We start from the raw sequence: 23,197 nt of genomic DNA on the forward strand, positions 1-23,197 counted from the left end.
CTTAGGAGAGTTTAGGAGTTACTTATCAGAGGTCGGGATTCAATCCCAACTGTTTGCACCTGGTACACCCCAACAGAATGGTGTGGCAGAATGAAAGAATATGACTCTTATGGAAATGGTTAGATCAATGATGAGTTTTTCAGAATTACCAAATCATTTTGGGGATATGTTTTGGAAACGACAGTGTACATTCTGAACTTGGTACCTTCTAAGTCAGTAACCTCTACTCCCACAGAATTATGGAATGGGCGTAAGCCTAGTCTAAAACATATTCGGATTTGGGGTAGTCTATTGGACTCTGTGGGTGTTTTGATGTGATCAACCAAGTTAGGTTAGATCCTGCTTATTATTTGATCCCTGTGTCTAAGTGTGCAGGAACTTAAGAGCGCAGGAAGTCGAGTGGAAGACACAGCTAGCGAGAAGGATGACATGGGAAGGGAGTCGATGGGATCGGAACGTTCGAAGGACGAAAGAGTTGTGGAAGAGTACATCGGTGGACGAGAAGAATGTGCGCGGCGTTCGAGAGACGAGAAGCCGGGTCGGAAGCCTGCTTGAGGAGAAGGCCGGAAATTAGATTCGGGTGAACCCTATTTCGGTTGACCGAAATCACCCAAGCGATTGAAGCTTCGGAAGAAGAGGAAAAAGAGAAGTTGGAAACTATTTATACCATGCAAGTTGAAGGCAGTATTGATACCATGCAGGTTGAAGGCGCCCTTAACATCACTGAGGGCGCCCTCAACATTGAAAGCACCTCCATCACCTTGAAGGCACCTTAGACCAGTCTGAGGTGCCTTCAAGGGCATTGGAGGCGCCTCAGATCCAATCTTCATGACCATTTATAACCGGATAGAGCTTTATCCGGTCAAACTGCTTGGAGGCGCCCTCAACCCTCTTGGAGTCACCTTCAACACTTGGGATAAGATTTACAGGAGCTATATAAAGGTCTCTGGAGCTAGGAAATTAATCAATCAGCTCAGTATTCAATTCCTAGCAATAGTTTAGAGCTTTCAGTGTGTAATATGCTTCTCCGCCTTCAGAGAAGGAGATATTTCTGAGCTTTTTCATCGCCTTGGATTAACAACCCCTTGGGTTGTAACCAAGTTAAATTCTCTGTCTCCTCTTTATTTCTGTTAGTTTATTTCTTTATTATTATTACATTTTTTGAGTTGAAAGAAACGAGGAGGGTATTTTTATTGTGCAGGCAATTCACCCCCCTCTTGTCGGCCCCGCTGCACCAACATAGTCCAGTACATGTGCTGAAGGGAGACGCTGATAAGTTGGAATCACGTACAGAAGTTTGCTTGTTTGTGGGATATCCTAAAGGAACGAAAGGTGGTTTATTTTATAGTCCTAAAGATCAGAAGGTCATTGTTAGCACTAATGCCTGATTTTTAGAAGAGGACTATGTAATGAACCACAAGCCCATGAGTAAATTGTTCTTGAGGAAATAAGAGAAGACACGTCTAATTTAGTACCAACGGTATAAGATGAGATACCACAAGAAACTACAACACGTGTCACAAATGATGCATAATTACAAGTAGTGCCTTGTCGTAGTGGGAGGGTTGTTAGGCAACCTGATAGATTCATGTTTTTGGGAGAATCTTTGGACTTGATCCCTGGTGAACATGAACCTGATCCCTGGACATATGATGAAGCACTCCAAGATAAAGATACAACATCTTGGTAAAGTGCAATGAACTCTGAAATAGAATCTATGTACTCTCTGGGAGCTTGTAGAACCACCAAATGGTGTAAAAGCCATTGGATGTAAATGGGTCTACAAAAGAAAAAGAGGGACAGACGGGAAGGTGGAAGCCTTCAAAGCAAGGTTTGTTGCAAAAGGGTATACTCAGAAAGAGGGAATCGATTATGAGGAAACCTTTTCACCAGTAGCCATGCTTAAGTCTATCCAGATTATTTTATCTATTGCCTCTCATATGGATTATGAGATTTGACAAATGCATGTCAAGACAACTTTCCTTAATAGAAGTCTTGAAGAAAATATCCATATGAAGCAACTAGAGGGATTCATTGCAAAGGGTAAAGAGCATCTTGTATGTAAGCTCAATCGGTCTATATATGGACTGAAGCAAGCTTCAAGATCTTGGAACATCCGATTTAATGAAGTGATCCAGTTTTATGGATTTATACAGTGTCCGGATGAGTCTTGTATATACAAGAAGAGTGACGGAAACGTGGTGGTATTTCTTATACTATACGTAGATGACATTTTACTCATTGGAAACAATGTCAAAGTGTTGTCAGACGTAAGGGTATGGTTGTCCAAGCAGTTTGATATGAAGGATTTGGGAGAATGTGGACATATTCTTGGGATCAAAGTAATAAGGGATCGTAAGAAAAGAATGTTATGCTTATCCCAAGCTTCATACATCAATACTATTCTAGCTCGTTTTAGCATGCAAACCTCCAAGAAAGGTTTTCTACCTTTTCGGCATGGAGTACCTTTATCTAAAGAGATGTCTCCTAAAACATCAAAGGAAATAGAGGACATGAAGGCAATTCCTTATGCTTCGGCTGTAGGAAGCCTAATGTATGCGATGCTATATACGAGACCGGATATCTGTTTTGTTGGATTTTCGGGCCGCGAAAATCGCTTTTTCGCGTCGCAAAAACCCCGAAACCCCCTCCACATAGATCCATGCGAAGAAAAATGAAAACAAAATATGAGTACGAGTTTACAAACTCTAGATCTACACTAGATAAGAGCGTTACCCTCGATGCGATGCCCTTCGCTATCCCGCTAGTCCAACGGTTTGCCGGATCTCGAGATTGTCAAAGTAGACAACCCTCTAGAAGTATCCACACGAACACAAGAAGGAGATCACCAAACTAAAGTGTGCTAGCACCTTAGTAGGGTTCGGCAAGATGAGGAGAGGAAGAGCAAGAAGAGAGAGCACTAGGAGGAAGAAGATGTGAATGAATTCACTTGAATGAAAATTTCATTCTTTTTCCATCAAAAGTGGCTGACCACATTCATGGAGTTGTAACCCCCATTTTTGCATTAAGTGTGGCCATTAAAGAGATTTGTAACCTCCATGAGGTGGCACACACATGTGCTAAATCTGATAATGTGGCACCTCATCATTGGCCACTTAATGCCAAGTCACAAATGATGTGGCATAAAGTCAAGTCAAACTTGACTCTTCCTCTTCCTCTCAAGTCAAGTCAAACTTGACTTAATCTCTCTCATGGTTGATCTAATCCAACCATTTAATTCAAGCCAATTTAATATAATGAATCTAATTCATTTAATTAAATTGATTCAATGAGTCATAATCTAAATTAGACTCATTGAACACATGAATCAACTTGAGTCCAACTCAATTAGCCCAATTAGGATTACTCTTAATCCAATTTGATTCATCAAATGAATCTAATCCTCTTGGTTTATCATATGAACCTAATCTCCATCTAATTGTCCTTAGTGTGTGACCCTATAGGTTCTTGTAACGTTGGCAATGCTCCTAAACCCATTTAGGAGCATAAGTAATGAGCGGTATCTAGCAACACATCATTACTACCCAAGTTACAAGAATGTTGAGATCCAACATCACCTTGTGACTACTAATTGTGACTCCTCACAATATATGACAAGTGCCCTTCTATCCTAGACATCTAGATTGATCAATGTGAGGCATAGACCGTGTCATCCTCTAATCAATCTAAATCTTGAACTCCAAGTAGACTCACTCAATTAAATGAGCGCAATATCTCATATTGACTCATTTGGGCATGGTCATGCACTTCGTGGTCTCACTCTATCAAGAATATTGATGTCGCTCCCATCATATAGGAGGGATAGGTCCCATCTACATCACTCACATCCCTCTGCATAATTCGTTACATACCCAGTAATCACCTTTATAGTCCACCTAGTTACAGGTGATGTTTGACGAAACCAAAGTACATAACTCCTTATGTAGGGATCCATGGTGACTTCAGGTCTAAGGACTAGTAGTCATACTAATAGCCACATGAGAAAGTATATGACACTCATATAACGATCCATGATACTTTCTCATGGCGGGTCATTCAATATACATTCTCCAATGCATACCCATGTGTCAACTTGATATCTCCATATCCATGACTTGTGAGATCAAGTCATCGAGTTGACCTACATGCTAGTCTCGTAGCATTAACATTGTCCCTGAATGTTAATACTCGACTAGGAATGATTAAGAGTAGTGTTGCCTATATCATCTCACTATCGGTTCAACTAACCGATTGATATAGGTGAGAACCTTCTACTCAAGGACGCTATTATACTTAGTTTATTTGGCACCAATACAAGTAAGTATAATAACCAAAAAATAAATGCCTTTATTTATATAAGAATATGATACAACAAGTCCATAATACAATCATTAAATGATTGGCTCTAGGGCTCTAACTAATATGTTTTGCCATGAGCATGATTAGCAGATATCAAAGTAACCCAGGACAAGGACATTGGATTGCTGTAAAGCATATATTAAAGTATCTGAAAAGAACTAGAGATTATATACTAGTTTACCTGGCAGATGATTTGCTCTCCATGGGTTACATGAATTCAGACTTCCAATCAGATAGGGACAATAGTAAGTCAACCTCAGGGTATGTGTTTACTTTTGGGGGTGGAGGCATAGCATGGAGGACTGTTAAGCAGAAATGTACGTTTCAGACTCCACCATTGAAGCTGAGTATATGGCAGCGTCTGAGGCAACCAAAGAAGTTGTATGGCTCAGAAACTTCTTGATGGACTTAGATGTGATTCCTAGTTTGCTCAAAATTATTATAATTTATTGTGACAATAGTGGTGCAGTAGCAAACTCGAAGGAACCATGAACCCATAAGCCAAGTAAACACATTGAGCGCAAGTACCACTTGATATGAGACATCGTAAAGCGAGGAAAAGTTGTTATCGCCAAGATTGCATTAGAAGATAACCTGGCAGATCCTTTCACTAAAGCCTTTCCGACGAGAGCTTTTGATAGGCATGTTGAGGGGATGGGGATCAAATGTATGACAACATAGTCTTTTAGTATAAGTGAGAGATTGTTGGAATGTATACTAAAAGCCTAGCTTTTTGTATAAACATTTATTTTGAAATGAGAATCACATTGATCAAATGTCTGCATTTAGTTAAATGCAGTTATCCATTTAATTTATATTGTAGATAACATGGTGTGTGGTGTCATACAGAAGATCATGTTATTAGTTCCTTATAAATTATAATTAGTAGCTCACAACCAAGATGGATTGGGACAAACCATTGGAATGGTTGTAGTATAATTTGGTATTAGTTTATCTTGACTATAAAATTACACTAGTACACTATGTGTGTATTGAGCAGGACCATTTGAGGTTGTTTCTTTTATACTAACTGCATAAAAGAATAGAACTTTTGTTATTATGGATGTGTGTACTCTTAATCCCGATATAATAACAAGCACATGCACTTAGTATTTATTTCTTTAATTTATCAAAGGGTGAGATTTATTCGTTAAATCAATAGACCCAATAAGTTGAGAAATAATATTATTTATATGGTGTCTTGTTGATTAAAGAAGGAAACCGTGTCTTATTTATTAGGATGATGATGTCCCCTTGATGAGCTCATAAGGATTGTTATGTAAACCGTGTAGGTGGACTTAGTTCCGACATGACAATGAAGTTGAGTGGTACTACTATTGGAGCAAGATGTTAATTAAGTGAGTTATTAGTAACTCATTTAATTAATGGGCATTCGATATCTTAAACACAGGGAGATTAACACACTCATGATAAGAAGGAGCCCATAATGTAATACGAGATTGGTGCGGTAGTTCAATAATAACTCTTTAGTGGTATGAGTAGGAATAACAACTTTCTTTCTCTAAGCAGTTTAACTCTTTAGGGGCCTTGCAATTCCTTCGGGGGATCTCTTGAGGAACCCCAACGTGTTACATAGCTTGAGATTGCGGGTCAGGATGTTGTTGGGGAGGAACTGCAAGGCCCCTTGGGTGGTTGTTTCTATTTTTTATCAAAAAAATTAAATTTCCTGTGGATGATCAAGTAGAAGTAAAAGGTGATCAATGGGTAGCACGCAAGTGCTATGTGGAGATAGTCAAGGTAGAGGCTAATGTCGCACGGAAGATATAAATAATGGAGGTCAATGCCATTCAGGAAGGGTCGCCCACCCTGGTATATGAAGAAAAAGAGGAGGTACAGATTCAAGTTGATAACCAGAAGTTGTTACTCATGTGGCATTAGATTTGGAACCAAAACTGAAGGTCGAATTGATACAATGTTTAATACGCAATAATGATGTATTTACGTGGACGCCTAAGGAAGTAACAGGGGTATCTCCTATGGTCATGGAGTATGGGCTGCATGTGTATCTTGATGCCAAACCGGTTAAACAGAGGAAGCAAGATTTCAGAGCTGATCAAAATAAAATCATCAAGGAAGAGGTTGATAAACTATTAGAAACTGGTTATATTCGGGAAATTCAATTTCCTAGTTGGTTGGCTAATGTTGTCTTGGTCTCTAAGCCCGGGAACAAATGTCGAGTGTGCATAGACTTTCAAGATCTTAATAAAACTTGCCTAAAGGATTATTACCCCTTGCCTCACATCGACCAAGTGGTGGATTCTACTGCTAGATGTGAATTTATATATATGCTAGATTCTTATCAGGGATATCACCAAGTCTCACTAGCCAAGGAGGATCAAGAAAAAATTAGTTTTATAACTGCCGAAAGTACTTATTGTTATAATGTTATGCCTTTCAGACTAAAAAATGCAGGGGCCACCTATCATAAGCTCATGAATAAGGTTTTTCAGAAGCAAATTGGAAGGAATATGGAAGTGTATGTGGATGACATTTTTGTCAAATCTCTAAGAGCCTCAGATGTATGTGTGGATATAGAAGAAACTTGTGGAGTTTGGAGCCAAAGGTGGAAAATTACTGAGATATATGGTGACCGAGTGAGGGATATAAGCTAATCCCAGCAAAGTGCAGGCACTTCAAGGCATGGCTCTGCCACGCAACATGAAGGAGGCCCAAAGGTTGACTTGTCGGATCACTGCTCTATCATGCATCATCTCTCGATCGACCGATTGAAGTCTTCCTTTCTTAAAGATACTCCGATGGGCTACTAAATTCCAATAGGATTAGGAATGTGATAAGACATTTGAGAAATTAAAAAATTATTTATCTACTTTGCCTATGTTAGCTAAACCAATAGTAGGAGAAACATTGTGGGTTTACCTGTCGGCCAATAAGCATTCTATTGGCTCAGTTTTGGCGAGGCAAGAGGGGAAAAAGCAGTAGCCTATGTATTTCTTAAGTCATCTATTAAAAGGAGCCGAGTCCCAATACACTGCTCTCGAGAAATTGGCTTATGGACTTATTCTAGCCGCGCGAAGATTACGTCCTTCTTTTTATCACACCTCATCATAGTACTAACTAACAGTACTTTGGGTTGAGTGCTCATTAACCTGGAAGTATCAGGGCGGCTTATTAAATGGATAATGAAACTTAGTGAATATGATATACAATATCAACCCTGGGCGACAATTAAAGCTCAAGTTTTAGCCGATTTTATAACAAAAATACAAGGTTCAGAAAAAGAAGAGACTTGGAAAATATATGTTGATGGGTCTTCTACTCGACAAGGCAGTGGAATAGAAATTCTTCTTATATCACCAAGGGAAGATCGGATGCAACTCTCTGTTCGATTGAATGATAGAGCTACAAATAATGAGGCAGAGTATGAAGCAATGAGAGCAGGATTACAAGCCGCATGACACGTAGGAGCTGCTCGGGTATGGATTTATTCTGATTGCCAGTTGGCAGCACAACAATTGATAGGCAACTTCGAGATCAGTAGTGAATGACTCAAATTATATGTGGAAGCATTTGATAAGCTAAAAGCTGAGTTTCAAGAAGTAAACATACAGAAGATTCCTCAAGTAGAGAATCAAGTAGTAGATGAATTAGCCAAATTAGCTTCTGCCATAATGCCTTGGAATTTGGATAGACCAGTAGAACAAACAGTACTGGTAGCTTGTATTGAACAACAGGTTGATACGGAAATCCAAGGTGATTGGAAAACATCAATCATTCTATTCTTGCAACAAGGTATTTTATCAGCAGATGGAGAGCAAGCACGTGTTTTCAAGAAAAGGGCTAGCCGATACACCATGGTAGGTGATCTGCTCTATAAGAGGGCTTTCTCTAGTCCTTTACTAAAATGTGTTGGACTAGAAGATATACAGTATATTTTATAAGAAGTGCATCAAAGTTCCTGTGGCAGTCATATAGGGGGGGCGATCCCTTGCTAGAAAAATATTGCTAGCAGGATATTTCTGGCACACCTTGCAAGTAGATGCTGCTCAACTCGTAAAAACGTGTATATCTTATCAGAAACATTAGAATATTCCTCATCATCCTACTAAATTATTGAAGACTTCCATTGTATCATGTCCCTTTGATTAGTGGGGGATGGATATAGTGAGACCATTTCCTATTGCACCTGCCCAGAGAAGGTTTCTATTAATGGCCGTGGATTATTTTTCAAAATGGGTGAAGGCTGAACCATTGGCCCGAATTACTGAACAGGTAGTCATTAAGTTCTTATGGCAACATATTATTTGTAGATTTGGTATTCCACACAAAATAGTTTCTAATAACGGGAGGTAATTTCAAAGAAGGAGAATTAGGGAATGGTGCTTAGAATATGACATTGTATAGACGTTCACCTCTGTGGCATATCCACAGAGTAATGGGCAAGCAGAAGTAACCAACAGAGATTATCAGAGGACTCAAAACTAAGCTAGACGATGTTGGTGGTAGCTAGGTGGATGAGTTGCATAGTGTATTATGGGCATATCGTACGCCCCCCAGGAATCTACAGGGATAACTCCTTTTGAACTAGTATATGGTAGTGAAGTAGTAATCCCGATAGAGATCGTAGTTGAATCCGACCGAAGATGATTATATGATGAGGATAATATAGGTCGACGCCTTATGGAGCTTGATCTGGTAGAAGAAGTGTGAAATAAGGTAGCAACTCGTCTCATATTATATCACTAGAGAATGAGGCAAAACTATAATAGAAGGGTTATACCAAGGTTCTTTCAAGTAGGCGGTCTAGTCTGGAAATGCATCAAGCCCGTCGGAGATGTTAATAAGCTAGAACCACAATGGGGTAGACCTTATAAGGTGATACAAAAGCTTGCTTCAGGCTCCTACTATCTCTAAGACGCAGAAGGGAGGAATCTCGAGCGGCCTTGGAGTGTTAATCACTTACAACCTTATAGAACCTAACGAGTACGCTTGTAATCTATTCATGTATGTTGGCCAGTTTTCATAGACATAATGAGAAGTGCAGGAAACACTACTCAAGAGTGTTTATTCCCGAGCAAATGGATTAACTCTCTCTCATTTAGTCGATCGGGGACCTTAAGGAGTTGTCGGACATGCTTCCTTAAGGGAAACCAGAGACTTTAAACCATAATTCAGTCAATCGGGGACCTTAAGGAGTGACCGGATAGGCTTCCTTAAGGGGAACCGAATACTTTAAACCATCATTCAGTCGATCGGGGACCTTAAGAAGTGACCGAACAGGCTTCCTTAAGGGGAATTAGAGACTTTAAACCATCATTCAGTCGATCAGGGACCTTAAGGAGTGACCGAACAGGCTTCCTTAAGGGGAACTGGAGACTTTAAACCATCATTTAGTCAATCGAGGACCTTAAGGAGTGACTAGACAAACTTCCTTAAGGGGAACCGGAGATTTTAAACCATAATACAGTCGATTGGGGACCTTAAGGAGTGACCGAACAAACTTTCTTAAGGGGAACCGAAGACTTTAAACCATCATTTAGCCGATCGGGGACCTTAAGGAGTGATCGGACAAGCTTCCTTAAGGGGGATCGGAGACTTTAAACCATCATTTAGTCGATCGGAGACCTTAAGGAGTGACCAGACAAGCTTCCTTAAGGGGAACCAGAGACTTTAAATCATAATACAGTCGATAGGGGACTTTAAGGAGTGACCGGACATGTTTTCTTAAGGGGAACTGGAGACTTTAAACCATAATACAATCGATTGGGGACCTCAAATAGTGACCGGGCAAGCTCCCTTAAGGGAAATCGGAGACTTTAAACTATAATACAGTCGATCGGGGACCTTAAGGAGTGACCAAACAAGCTTCCTTAAGGGGATCCGGAGACTTTAAACCATCATTTAGTATATTAGGGACCTTAAGGAGTGACTACGCAGGCTTCCTTAAGGGGAACTGGAGACTTTAAACCATAATACAGTCGATCGGGGACCTTAAGGAGTAACCGGGCAGACTTCCTTAAGGGAATCGGAGACTTTAAACTATAATATAGTCGATCAGAGACCTTAAGGAGTGACCGGGCAAACTTCCTTAAGAGGAATTGGAGACTTTAAATCATAATATAGTCGATTGGGGACCTTAAGGAGTGACCAGGCAGACTTCTTTAAGGGGAACAAGAGACTTTAAACTATAATACAATCGATTAGGGACCTTAAGGAGTGATCGGACAGACTTCCTTAAGGGGAATCAGAGACTTTTAACCATTATTTAGTCGATCGGGGACCTTAAGGAGTGACCAGGAAGACTTTCTTAAGAGGAATCGGAGACTTTAAACCATCATATAGTCGACTGAGGACCTTAAGGGGTGATTGGGCAGACTCCTTTAAGGGGAACCGAAGACTTTAAATCCTCAATAGATTAATCAAAACACATGGATGGTGAGTATTATACTTATCTCCCTTCTTTTGGTGATGTAGGGCCGATCGGTTCATCACTTATAAATTTTGTTTGGAAATATATGCTCGACCGAACTATTAGACAGGAAGAATTCATTCAGCATCACATATCACTCGGGAGATAATTATGAGGTATATTTCTTTTGGTTATGATTTCTTTATAGGATTTTTCTACAAGATGGCAAACATATTGAAGGAGTTAATTTATATGAATACTTGGGTGGTTCCGAAGATATGGGAATCTACACAAGGAAAGAGGGGTAAGTGCAAATTCTCATAAACATTTGATATATCATGAATAGTATACAATAGTGATAAAATGATAAGAAAGTACAAATACAAAATTTTAAGTTCATTCAAACCTACTTAGGAAATCTTTTGGGAGCTCTTTGTTTAGTCGTCAACGGTTTACAAATAAGGGAGGAGGTTCTCTTGATAGGTAATTCCCCTCTCTTAACTATTGAATTGCCCCTTTAACAGAATGAGTAAGGGTTCCTACGATGCGTTGAGCGTATTCCTTACCAAACTCAGGGGAATCTAAATAGGATCTGTGCCTGCTTTGCCAGCGCTCTTCCTCACCTGCCTTATATGCCTGAAGTTCAGATTGTAGGCTATCCTTTTCCCCCGTAAGGTAGCTTTCTCTACCTTAGCATCCTATAGTTCTTTAAAAAGTGAGCTTATCTACAAGTCTTGGGCTCATAATCTTTCCTGTTACCGAAACAAGGCAAAATCTTTAAAAACTAATTTTGGGACTAGCTCAGGAGACCTCGAGCTACATGATAATTGTAGCTAGTCTAAAAGAGTGGTTTTATGAGCAATGTCTGAGAGAGATTTATCTTTTAAGGTCTTTTCAACATTAAGTTGAGAATTAAGTCCTTGTAACTGTAGTTCTAAGCTTTTCGTTTCTTCTTCTCGAGATTGTAGCAATTGGCGACAATCTTGTAGGGCTTTTTCTAGGCTAGCGTTGAGTTTAGTCTGTGAATTCACCTTGTCCCGTAGCTAAATGAGTTCATCATTAGGGAGGGTGGAAGTAGCTTGTAGTTCCTCCACTTTATCTTTTAAAGTTCGATTAGTCCTTTCTTAATCCGCAGCTAGCTGACTCAAGTGTAAGCTCGAAGCATAGAATTGGATAGGATAACAATGTGGTTACATTTTGTAGTTACAAACTAAGGAAGTTTGGTTAGAGACTTACCGCAGTAGCTTGATGACTATGATCATCGACACGTTTGGATACAGTATTTCTTTTCATATGTGCCTGTGACTGTAGCCAGGACTCAGCTAGTGAGCCTTTCAGCTGAAGTAGTCCGTATGAGGCGGGAATAGAAGTCTGGCCAAGTTGGGATGGTAACCCATGAGATTGTTTGAAGAGGATGGAGGAGCTGGTGGAAGTTGTAAGTTATGAAGAAGAAGAAGGAGGAAGTTCAGGAGTAGCCAAGGAAGCTGGAGGAGATGGATCAGGAGGTGAAAGACCAACCAATGAAGGATCTTGTTCAATAGGTGTTCTAATAGGCCTAGGAATGACCAATCGCCTGCAAGGGGTTCTTTTGGCACGGGGCTTGGTGGAAGAAGAGGTTATAGCCTGAAGAAGGGGCGACAGAGCCACAGGGACAGTTGGTGATGCGTTAAGTGAAGGAATAACTAGAAGAATAACATGAGACATGGGAATGAGAAGTCCTAGCCTTATCATATTTAGTGTAGAATTGGAATGAGTATGTGTAAGAGGAGCAGATTCCTTACCTCTAGTGTAGGAGATTTCGGAAGGAGTAATAGGAATATGCTCAAAAGTAGCTATGGTAGAGGCAAGTGGACATGGGGATGAGGCGCGAGGTTTCTTACGCTTCACAACGAAGGGATCTTCCTGCTATAATTTGCTTGAGGATTCCTGGGTTTCTCAGATGGAGGTATTAGACCGAGGGAAGAATAAGGGTGATTGAGACGATGATCCCCTAATAAATCTTCCCCATTCTAATCAAGACTGTTCTTGTTAGGCGAGTATTCTTGTACATGAAAGCGAGAAGGATAGTATTAGCTAGAAAAAAGAGAAATTCATGTTAGGAACAATTTGACAATGATCAAAAGCATACGTAAGGAGAATAATCATACTAAAGGAGACGACCAAGGTTGTGTTGATTGGGCTAAGACCAAAGGCAAATAATAAGCCTTTTGTGATTAAGGCCGACAGGTTAAACTTTGCTACTTTTAATTTTTTGATGGAAGAGTGAAGAACAAGATCTTTAAAAATATCTCCTAATTGGGGAATGAGAGAAAGGTTTCGATGACAGGTTATTGGGTATGGTGGGGGAGAAGGAAGATGCATAAAAAAGAAATTATCCTGCCATTCTTCTTGAGGTGGAATTCTATGGAATAGAGTGGTTTTAGGACGTGATTGAAACTTAAAAAGGCCATCTTCCACTTGACGAGGAATGAAGAAATGGTGGAACAGTCAAGGAGATAAAGGAAAGTCAAGTAAACGAGAAACGATAACAAAACCAACCATAATGGAGAATGATTGAGAAATAAGTTGATTCAGGGGAAGGTCAAAATACCTACTAATATCAACAAAAAAGGGATGAATAGGACACCTGAAACTAGATAGGACTTGTTCCCAGAAGATTGCCACATTCTCTAGAGGAGTAAGATGAGGACAATCCTTGGAAGTAGGGGTGGCTAGGTACGGAGAAAAGTCGTAGTTCCATTAAAGCTCATAAGCCTCTTGTATCGTAAATCTGGAGGAGCATTGAGTATACCACTCATCGGAGGTCGACATTGAAGAAATAGTAGGAACATGAAGAACAACTAGCGGAAGGCGAAGAATAAGAAATATGCAAATTGGAGGAAGAAGACAAAGTGTTAGGGATTCTCCTCTTTTTTCCCTTTAAAAACCTTAGTAGGGTATCAAAAGAGGTATTTTAAGTAGGAACATTAGATCAAGGTGATAAGAAAAGCGGGGTCAAAGAGGAACCATTGGATGGATTGATAAGGCGGCGGACATAATGAGATAGGTACATTTCAGACGTCATAGACACACGTGTCACCAATAGAAAAATAGTATTAATAACCGATACAAGAGATTATGTTCCCAAGATATTAAAGTCATTACCAAGGTTAAACTTAAAATTCCAAGATTTCAAGAGAGACTAAATATTTATATAAAATAAGAGTTATATGCTTCTTGTATTATAGACTCGATCAACCATTATTAACCGATTGAATCTTAAGGCTAATCCAAAAAATATATATATAAGCTCGGTCGAGTATCATTAACCGATCTAATCTTAAAATATGTGTATATATATGTATAAACTTGATCAGTCATTAAAGACAGGGCAAGTATTAAGTTCGACATAAAGTAAACACAGAAGTGAACTTGGTTGACTGGTAAAGGGCGGACAAGAGTTGTTATCAAGAAATAAGGTATAGATTAAAATAAGGATAATCTACCTGTAGAAGACTTAAAGACAATGGGAAAAATATGAGCAAATGTTAAAACATAAATGAATGCCAATTTTGATTATAAAAAAGAAGAAACAAATAGTAACTCAATCCTTCAGTAATAAAATCAAATCAACTGAAATCAACGTAACTTCACCTAAGTATGCAAATTTCTAGGTACCCAGGGAATAAGGATAAAAACCACTTGTGCAAATAGCTAGAACATCATAAGAGAAGGTTAATGTTTAGAATTGTTCTGCATCACAAAAGTACATTGGAAATTAAATCAGTTTGGGAAACAAATCAGGAGGCTTGGTCTTAAGCAATCTCCGACGATCGAGGAAATTAGTTTGAGTGTTAGAAGTTAAATGTCCTTTTTCTTTTAGTTTCTCTATAGCCCCCTCAACCCCATGATTGAAAGCCTTGATGATTGAAGCAGCAATAGGAGCATTGAATTTAGGAGACTCCAAAAGTATTCTTTTCCTCTTTTCAAATCAGTCAGCTTTACCCGCTTGATAGTCGGCTAGATTATCTTGAGAAGTTTTCAATTCAGTTTCCTTAGAAGTGATGTTTGCTTGGGCTTCGGTCAAGGATGAACGCAGAGAGGCTAGCTCAGCATGTTTAGATTGTAAATCAAAAACTTTAATAGCCAATTATGAAGTATGAACATCCTTTAGCGCTTACAACTGAGATGATAATTGAGCATTCTTTGTGGTAAACTTATCTAGTTGTGATGTTAGCTTAGCACGAAGATTGACCTCTAATTTAACTTGAGACTCGAAGTTTTCTACAGAGGTTCTCCATTGACTCAGTTTCTTAGATTCTACCTCAAGTAGTTTGCGGGTCTCTTGTAACTGGGCGAACAACTCAGATACTTCTCTAGAGGCTTGAGAAGAAGATGCTTCAGGGGTTTGCTGCCTCAATGTATCGTTTGCTCGGGCCAAGTCATATAATTAACGGACCACACTCATATTAATGACCCAACGCTATAGAATGGGAAATTATTATTAGAATGCATTAGTGAAAAAAAATAATTGAACGAAGAGCATTTTAGCTTAGTCTCCTCGAAAGAGAACTTATCAACCAAATTAGCGGAAGTAAGCTTTTCAAGCTGTTGGCAAGCCTCTGCCCAGACTGTTATTAGAGAACCTCCTAATAGTATTGGAAGGGTGGAAGAAGATGTGGAAGAGGATGATAAAGAAGTATGAAGTGAAGGTGGAGAGAAGAGAAGAAAAGGAGGATCCTGAGTTGCTTGGTTAGGTAAAGGAATTTATTCTGGGAAGATCATGATAAACTCAGGATCTGAGCTAATACTATGAGTTAGGGGGTCTTCTGGCGGCTGTATAGATGATGAAGAAAGAGTAGGATATAAGGAAGATAAGGTGGGTTCAAGAGAAGGGGGATGAACATCTCCATGAACTGCATCTTCAGGGACAAAAGTAGCCCTTTTCTTAGGGAGGGACGCTAAAGTTAATCTCCACCCAAGACGTTTCCTCGTAGGAGTAGGTTCCCACATCTGCTCTTGTAGCTCCAAAGGGATGTCTTTTGGCAAGGGAGGTGAATTTGTGGGTGTCTCTCCAGAAATGGTGTGAGAGCTAGAAGCGAGCACAGGTTGGATAGAGGGTTCAGGCAAAGGAATATCAGAAGGTTGAGCTTGCTTGGCGTTAAGCTCTATATTAAATTCTTGTTCCTTGGCTAGTAATGGCTCTTCTTCCAAGTTGATTTCCTTATTAACTAGAGTTTCAAATACATCATCCACTACAACAAATAAAATAATACTTTAGTTAGTAAAAGAGTAATGGTTGAAATGTCAAAACTTACCAAAGGAACATCGCAATCTCTTTTGGACAGGGCTCAGGCCAAAAAGATTTAGAAAATCACTACGTATCCATTTGTGAATGTAAAAGCAATGACCAAGTAATTTGTTGGAATAATCATAGAAGACTGGTTGTTGATGAAGTTCTTTTACATCAAGAAGAGGAGGGAAAGAAGATTGCCAGGAGGTAGACCAAGCAACAGGTCTAGGAAATTTTATGAAGAAGAAGCATGATTTTCAACCCTTGTTGGATGAAGGCATGTCTGTAAAGAACACCATCTTGGGACGGGATTAGAAAAGGAATACTCTCGGCTTTGATTTTTTAGGGTAGGAAAACATGAAGACATTCTGAGGAGTAGGAGGGATACTGAAAAGGCGAAATAGCATGTATAGCCCACAAAGATATCGAAAAGCATTTGAGGTAAATTGTTGTAAAGGATACCGAAATACTGGCTTATCTTTGATAAAAATGAAGGAATAGAGAAGTGTAAACCTTCTACCAATTGATATTTGAAGAAGGTAAGATAGTCATCAGGAGGGAGATGGGGATAAGCCTCAGGTAGCGGGACCTTGATACGATATTCTTTAGGGATTTCATACTGAGAGCGAATGGAAATTTGATCGGCAGTACTAAAGGAAGAATGGATCTGAGCATACCAAGGAGCTAGTAATTCCTTAGCCATGACGAAAAATAGAAACACTTAAGGGATATGCGACTTACTAGGTCCTTAAGGAAAGGGGGTAGCAGAAGAAGGTTGAGGAAGATGAAGAAGTGCCGAGTGTTGAAGAAAGCCGAAAGAAAGAATCACCATAAAGTGAGTTGAGGAAGACGAAGAGTAAAGAAATAAAAAAGATTTAAGATTTTAGGGTGGTTTAAGGATCGCCGTTAAGTTGAAACGACTTGTGAAAGGAAATGCGTTTATTTGCTAATAAGAATATGATGGGACATTGATAAAAAAACATATTAAAGGTTGCTTCAAGAAATAGAAAAAAATGCTACGTGACACTCATCTATAAAGAGACATTTATGATAGACAGAACAAACCAAATCATATGCTGAGAGTCTGAGACACCATAGCTTCGAACATTCTCTTTCCGTTGAAGGACCAATTACCGATGAAACAATTTTGAAAAATCGCGCGACTCTCAAGATATAGTTAAAAGAAAAGAAAAAAAAAGAAAGCATAGAATAATGAGTTATATGAGTAGAGCAAACAAACAAAACTGAGACTCATGTCTAGTCAGTCGGTCGTATCTCTTTCGACTAGGCTTGAAGGGAAGATTAGTGATATGGGTTATGATGAAGAGGCATGGTAAATGAAGTAGAGGTAGGGGTGTCAATTCGGGTGGGTCGGGTCAGGTTGGGTCGGGTTGAGTTTATTTTTTTAACCGAACCCGAACCCGACCCGAACCCGAGTTCAACCCAAAACACCTAAACCCGAACCCGAACCCGAACCCGACCCGAACCCGAACCTGACCCATATAACTCGAAAATCCGATTCAAAATGACTTTTTAGGCTATTTTTCCTATAATTCTTCACTTTTATCTCAATACTCCATCATTATCATACAAACATGATATTAATATATATAAAAATATCTAAATTTTTAAAATAAAATTTGATTTAACCCGAAAAAAATCCACAAAACCCTATATTTAAGTCAACCCGGGTCAATTCAAACCTGACCCGACCCAACCCTAAAATTTTTAACTCTCCAACCCAAACCCGAAAATGCCCAACCCGAACCTGATTTTTTCGGGTCGACTCGGGTTGGGTTGTCAGGTCAGGTTCATTTTTGACACCCCTAAGTAGAGGCCATGGTCGGGAAAGATAGGAGTGTTGGTGCGGTTAGCACTAACGATCCAACCCAGGTTTTGATGAATAACAAATCAGGTTAAGTTAGTTTGTTTTTGTATGACACTTTGATCGAGTGTGCAGGAGAAGTCCAGACAGGTCGACGGGTTGACCGGATGTCTGGCACGAAGTCCAGCTAGGTCGACGGGCTGACCGGATAGCTGGCGAGAAGTCCAAGCGGGTCGATGGGCTGACCGGACGCTTGGCGAGAAGTCCAGCTAGGTCGACGGGCTGACCGGATAGCTGGCGAGAAGTCCAAGCGGGTCGACGGGCTGACCGGACGCTTGGCGAGAAGTCCAGCTAGGTCGACGGGCTGACCGGATAGCTGGCGAAAAGTCCAGACGGGTCGAAGGGCTGACCGGACGTCTGGCAGGTAAGTAAGGTAAGTCACTGGAGGGGAGTGACTGCGAGGACGCGTTCCCGGGAAGGGAACATTAGGCGTCGATCCGGCTTAGATCCATTTCGGATATCTAAGTCGAGATCGTGACTAGATTCCGGTCTCGGAAAGACGGAATCTAAGTCATACTCTTTTTTGCTAATTCATACTCACTTTGCTTTTGCTAACAATTTGTGTTGCAGGGTAAATTTGCCTCCGGACTAACGTTTGTCTTGCAGGACGGATTCTGCGGGAAAACAGGGGTCGGGCGCCCGGAAGGGATCCGGACGCCCGGGAGGGAAATTTCATCCTGATCGCGTGTCGCCATGTGGAGCTCGCTGGTTGGACTTGGCACGTCTCACCAGGGCGCCCGGAAGGCATCCAGGGCGCCCCGAGCCTCATATAAAAGAAGGGTCAGAGGAGAGCTTCAGAACAACAACGAAAAGAAAAGTCTTCCACTGCTCTGCACTTCTGCGACGCTAACAAAGCTCCGACACTACGCTCCTTTCTTGTCTTTATTGTCGGTATTTGTTTTTCATTTTCATTAGCATTCATTGTACTATTTTTTGTAATCATTATTTCAAACTGCTAGTGAATTGCCCAACGAAAGTACTCACGGAGTACGGGCCTTCGAGTAGGAGTCGTCACAGGCTTCTAACGAAGTAAAAACAACTGTGTCTATTTTACTTTTCCGCTGCGCTAATACTCGTTGTTTTTCGAATCGATATTCACCCCCCCTCTATCGAATCTAACGGTCCTACAAGGAGGAGTATATAGCTGGGTGAAGGTGTGATTAATAAGATGATGAACGACCAAAGAAAAGGCTTTTTACACTCGCTCGGTCAGGCGAAGCCTGACCTAGCGTAAAGGTATTTAACCTTATAGAAGCCTTTAGTATATTACCAGTTGAGTGAAGGCAGAGCGAACACCAATGTGCTTAACTGCGCTCGGTTAGGAAAATCCCGACTGAGCATAAAGATATTTAGCCTTATAGAAGCTTTTAGTATATTACCGGCCGAGTGAAGGCCGAGCGAGAACCCATGTGCTTACACGCTTTCGGTCAGGCAAAGCCCGACCGAGCGTAAAGATATTTAGCCTTATAGAAGTTTTTAGTATATTATCGACCAAGTGAAGGCCGAATGAGCACCAATGTGCTTACACGCGCTCGGTCGAACAAAGCCCGACCAAGCGTAAAGGTATTTAGCCTTAGGGGTGTCAATTCGGATGGGTCAGGTCGGGTTGGGTCAGGTTGAGCTCTTTTTTTTAACCCAACCCGAACTCGACTCGAACTCGAGTTCAACCCAAAACACCTAAACTCGAACCTGAACCCGACCAACCCGATCAACCCGAACCCGACCCATATAACTCGAAAATCCGATTCAAAACGACTTTTTTGGGCTATTTTCCCTATAATTCTTCACTTTTATCTCAATACTCCATCATTATCATACAAACATGATATTAATATACATAAAAACATCTAAATTTTTAAAATAAAATTTGATGTAACCCCAAAAAATCCACAAAACCTTATATTTAAGTCAACTCGGGTCAACCCAAACCCGACCCGACTCGACCCAACCCGAAAATTTTTAACTCTCCAACCCGAACCCGACCCGAACCCGAAAATGCCCAACCCGAACCTGATTTTTTTCGGGTCGATTCGGGTTGGGTCGTCGGGTCGAGTTAATTTTTGACACCCCTATTTAGCCTTATACAACTTTTAATATATTACCGACCAAGTGAAGGCCGAGAGAGTACCAATATGCTTACAGGCGCTCGGCCTGACAAAGCCCGACCGGGTGTAAAGGTGTTCATCCTCATAAAATTTATGGTACATTCCTAGTTGAAACATGTTCAACAGAAGGTATTCTCAATATATATATGACCGACTTGAATGGCCGGTCGAGACACGTTTAACAGAAGGTATTCTCAATATATATACAACCGACTTAAATAACCGGTCGAGACATGCTTAACAGAAGTATATAAGTATGTCAGCCTGACAAATTTGGCAGGAAATATCTTCTAGAAGCTTTTTCAGTTATAGTGACATGTCTCTATGCATACTTCATCATGAATATGAGTCACAAACGATAAAAGAGGTACATCTGGGTATAAAAAAGATTTCTTAAAGGGTTATTGCACGAAGCTTAGAAGATAACTTCATCTTCTAACAAACTCTAACAAACCAGGGGCCACTTCATGACTGCGAAGGTTACATGAGGTAGTATAAAAAGGGGGATCCTCTCCGTTGGCAAGGTAAGCAAGTTCTAGCATCCAAAACTCTGTTTCCAAATACTTTAATCACTGTACTTGTTCTTCTTCTTCTTCTTCTTCTTCCACCTTCGAGAGAGGGACTGACTTGAGCGTCGGAGGGTCTAGCCAGGGATCTCCACTCCGGTCTTAGGTCACTAACGCTTTGTTGGCTCATCTCATTGTGCGTAGGATCGTTGAAGAGCTCTTCCGAATCTTTAGGATTTCGTCTTCATCAGAAATCGTCGTTCACCGGAGCCACGCACCATTTCGCAGATTTCAGATAGGATCAGTCAGTTTGTATATTTTTTGCTATTTCGAAATATTTTCATTGTACGTTGAAATCAAATATGTATATTTTTTCTTAAAGAATCCTTAATAATCGATTGACTGATCGATTGAACACTATCAATTAATTAGATCAATCGATTGACAAGAGAAAAAAAATCCACCTAGGCGCTGCCTAGGCACAGGTGGCAGGTGACCGCTCGCCTATCGCCTAGCACTTTTAGAATATTATGAGTGAATATGAGACTTAACTTAATAGTAAATTGTGTTATAATGATACTAAGTTGCATAAATTTTAAAAATCCATGTCATACCATCTAAGTCGTGGAATTAAGATTCGAGGACATAATGAATACAAGTGACTTTCGGAGTGCATTAGTTTTAGTTTAAATTGATTTAGCTTTCAAATCAAAATTATTATATTCATACAATTTCCGTTAGTATAGCTAGTTTTCAAATCTTGGTTTCATCTTATATTTAATGGTTATAAGATTTTATTTTATTTTTATTTTTTTAGAAAGGGAGAAACAATACTTTTAAAAATCCATTATAATGAATTATTTTTTTAAAGATTTTAAATGAGCTTATTTTTTTTAAAATTTTAAATGTGTGATTCCAGTGTGACTTTTTTTTTTTTTAACAAATACATGATTTAATAATTTAAATATTAATAAAAATGAGATAAAATATGATTTATTTTTTTAAAAATTTAAATGTAATTCGATGGCTTGAATAAATTAAATAATTGGATAGTATAATATAATAGATTCAAAAAATATTAATTAAAGATCAATATTAATTTTTTTTTAAAAATTTAATTTAATTTGTATAATTTTGGACTCAAGTTTTTTTTTTTAGATTTTTTATTAATAAATATAAATGAGCTCTACTAACTGTGCACGTGGGACACTTGCCGCGGTCTATAATTTTGGGCAGGTTCTGGAGTCTTATCATACATCGCGGAGTACCAGAAACATCAATCCCGCTATAAAAACACTCCATCAAGGAAGAGGGTTTAGGGTTTAAGGTATTCGTCTGCCGCATCACGCAGATCTCTCGCTGTTCTTTCATTCCTTGTTTTAACTCTTCGTCTAACTTGGTTGATTTTCGCTGTTCTTTCATTCCTTGTTTTAACTCTTCGTCTAACTTGGTTGATTTTTCGGGGATGTCTGATTGCTTTTGTTTTTTGAGTTTATTTAAAGTCGATTCGAAGGCCTAATATTGCAATTGTTTGCTGCTTGTTTTATGCTGCAGCAAGGAATCTATCCTTAGGCCAGATTCATTTCATCCTTTTAGCTCCGATGATCTTCTTATGCTTCTAAGATTTTTCGGTGACAAGGTTGATACATTTCTTCTCCCCTTTGACACCTCAGTTTTAAAAAAAAATTGAATTTCGCGTCTATATTTCTTTTTAACGGATAACGTTTGATTGATGTCGATTCTAGATCTGTATTCATGTAAATTCAATTTTGATCCGTTTCCTGCATGATGTTGGATGATGAAAAGAATCAGACGGATTCCCATTGATTTATAAAGATGATATCTTAACCAGCTACTTCTGACATATCATGCTCTCTCACAGTAAGTTCATTTGTTTTCTGATTTTGTTAATTTCTAAAAGGATTTGCTCCTTTTAAAGAAAAATAATGATTTTTGATCCTGTAATATGAGTACAAGAATGGATTCTCTTTGATGGGATGAACTTTATTTGTTGATCTTTAACTAGGTAATGCTTTTAATGGTTTTGTTTTTTGTTTTTGTCCAGTTCAAGGATTTTTCCTTATATTTTTCAAGACAATGCTCCTTAGCCTTTGAAGTAATAACATTATTTGCTATTCTTGATGGGATAAACCCCTATGTGATGATCCTTATCCACCAAGATCTCTGAGGCTATTTCCTTTCTTATTTCGAATGAAATAACTAAGTTTTTTTTATTTTTGATTTCAAGTTGTAAAGCATTATAGACATAATCTTCTTATTTCGAATGAAACATTTTATTTTATTTTATTTTATTTTACTCATGTTTTGATTGAAACTAGTTAATGGATTAATCTCTTTTAAAAATAAATATTAATAATATTTAAATTTTAAATTTTGTTGATATACATATTGGATTTGGTTTTATAGTTTACAATTTATTTGTCTCACTAAAAGTAATTTTAAATCGGGCACAAGTGTGATGCTTGGAGCTATTCCTGTGGAAAGATCTTTTGGACCTCTTGTTCTGGTTCCCTTTTGGTCTATTCTGTAATTGGCTTATTGGATCCTGTGATCTTTTTTGGGTTTATCTTTTTATCTAGGTTGCAATTTTGGTCAGGACTGTCTTCTTTTCTTGGCACCTGGCGACCCTTCCACATCAGGCGGCCGGTTCTTATTCAAATT

The 23,197-nt window shown here is 39.3% G+C and overlaps 2 non-coding genes across 2 annotated transcripts; both read left to right on the forward strand.

Moving 5' to 3' along the window:
* The first annotated feature begins 22,303 nt into the window (after positions 1-22,303).
* LOC121994971 lies at positions 22,304-22,382 on the forward strand. Its single transcript, XR_006115823.1, has one exon. It is a non-coding gene; the product is annotated as a small nucleolar RNA R12 (small nucleolar RNA).
* Positions 22,383-22,621: 239 nt separating this feature from the next.
* LOC121993304 lies at positions 22,622-22,707 on the forward strand. The gene has a single exon (XR_006115171.1). It is a non-coding gene; the product is annotated as a small nucleolar RNA SNORD24 (small nucleolar RNA).
* The last annotated feature ends 490 nt before the right edge of the window (positions 22,708-23,197 follow it).

Source organism: Zingiber officinale, chromosome 1B, assembly GCF_018446385.1.
Source record: "Zingiber officinale cultivar Zhangliang chromosome 1B, Zo_v1.1, whole genome shotgun sequence".
NCBI classification, from domain to species: Eukaryota; Viridiplantae; Streptophyta; class Magnoliopsida; order Zingiberales; family Zingiberaceae; genus Zingiber; species Zingiber officinale.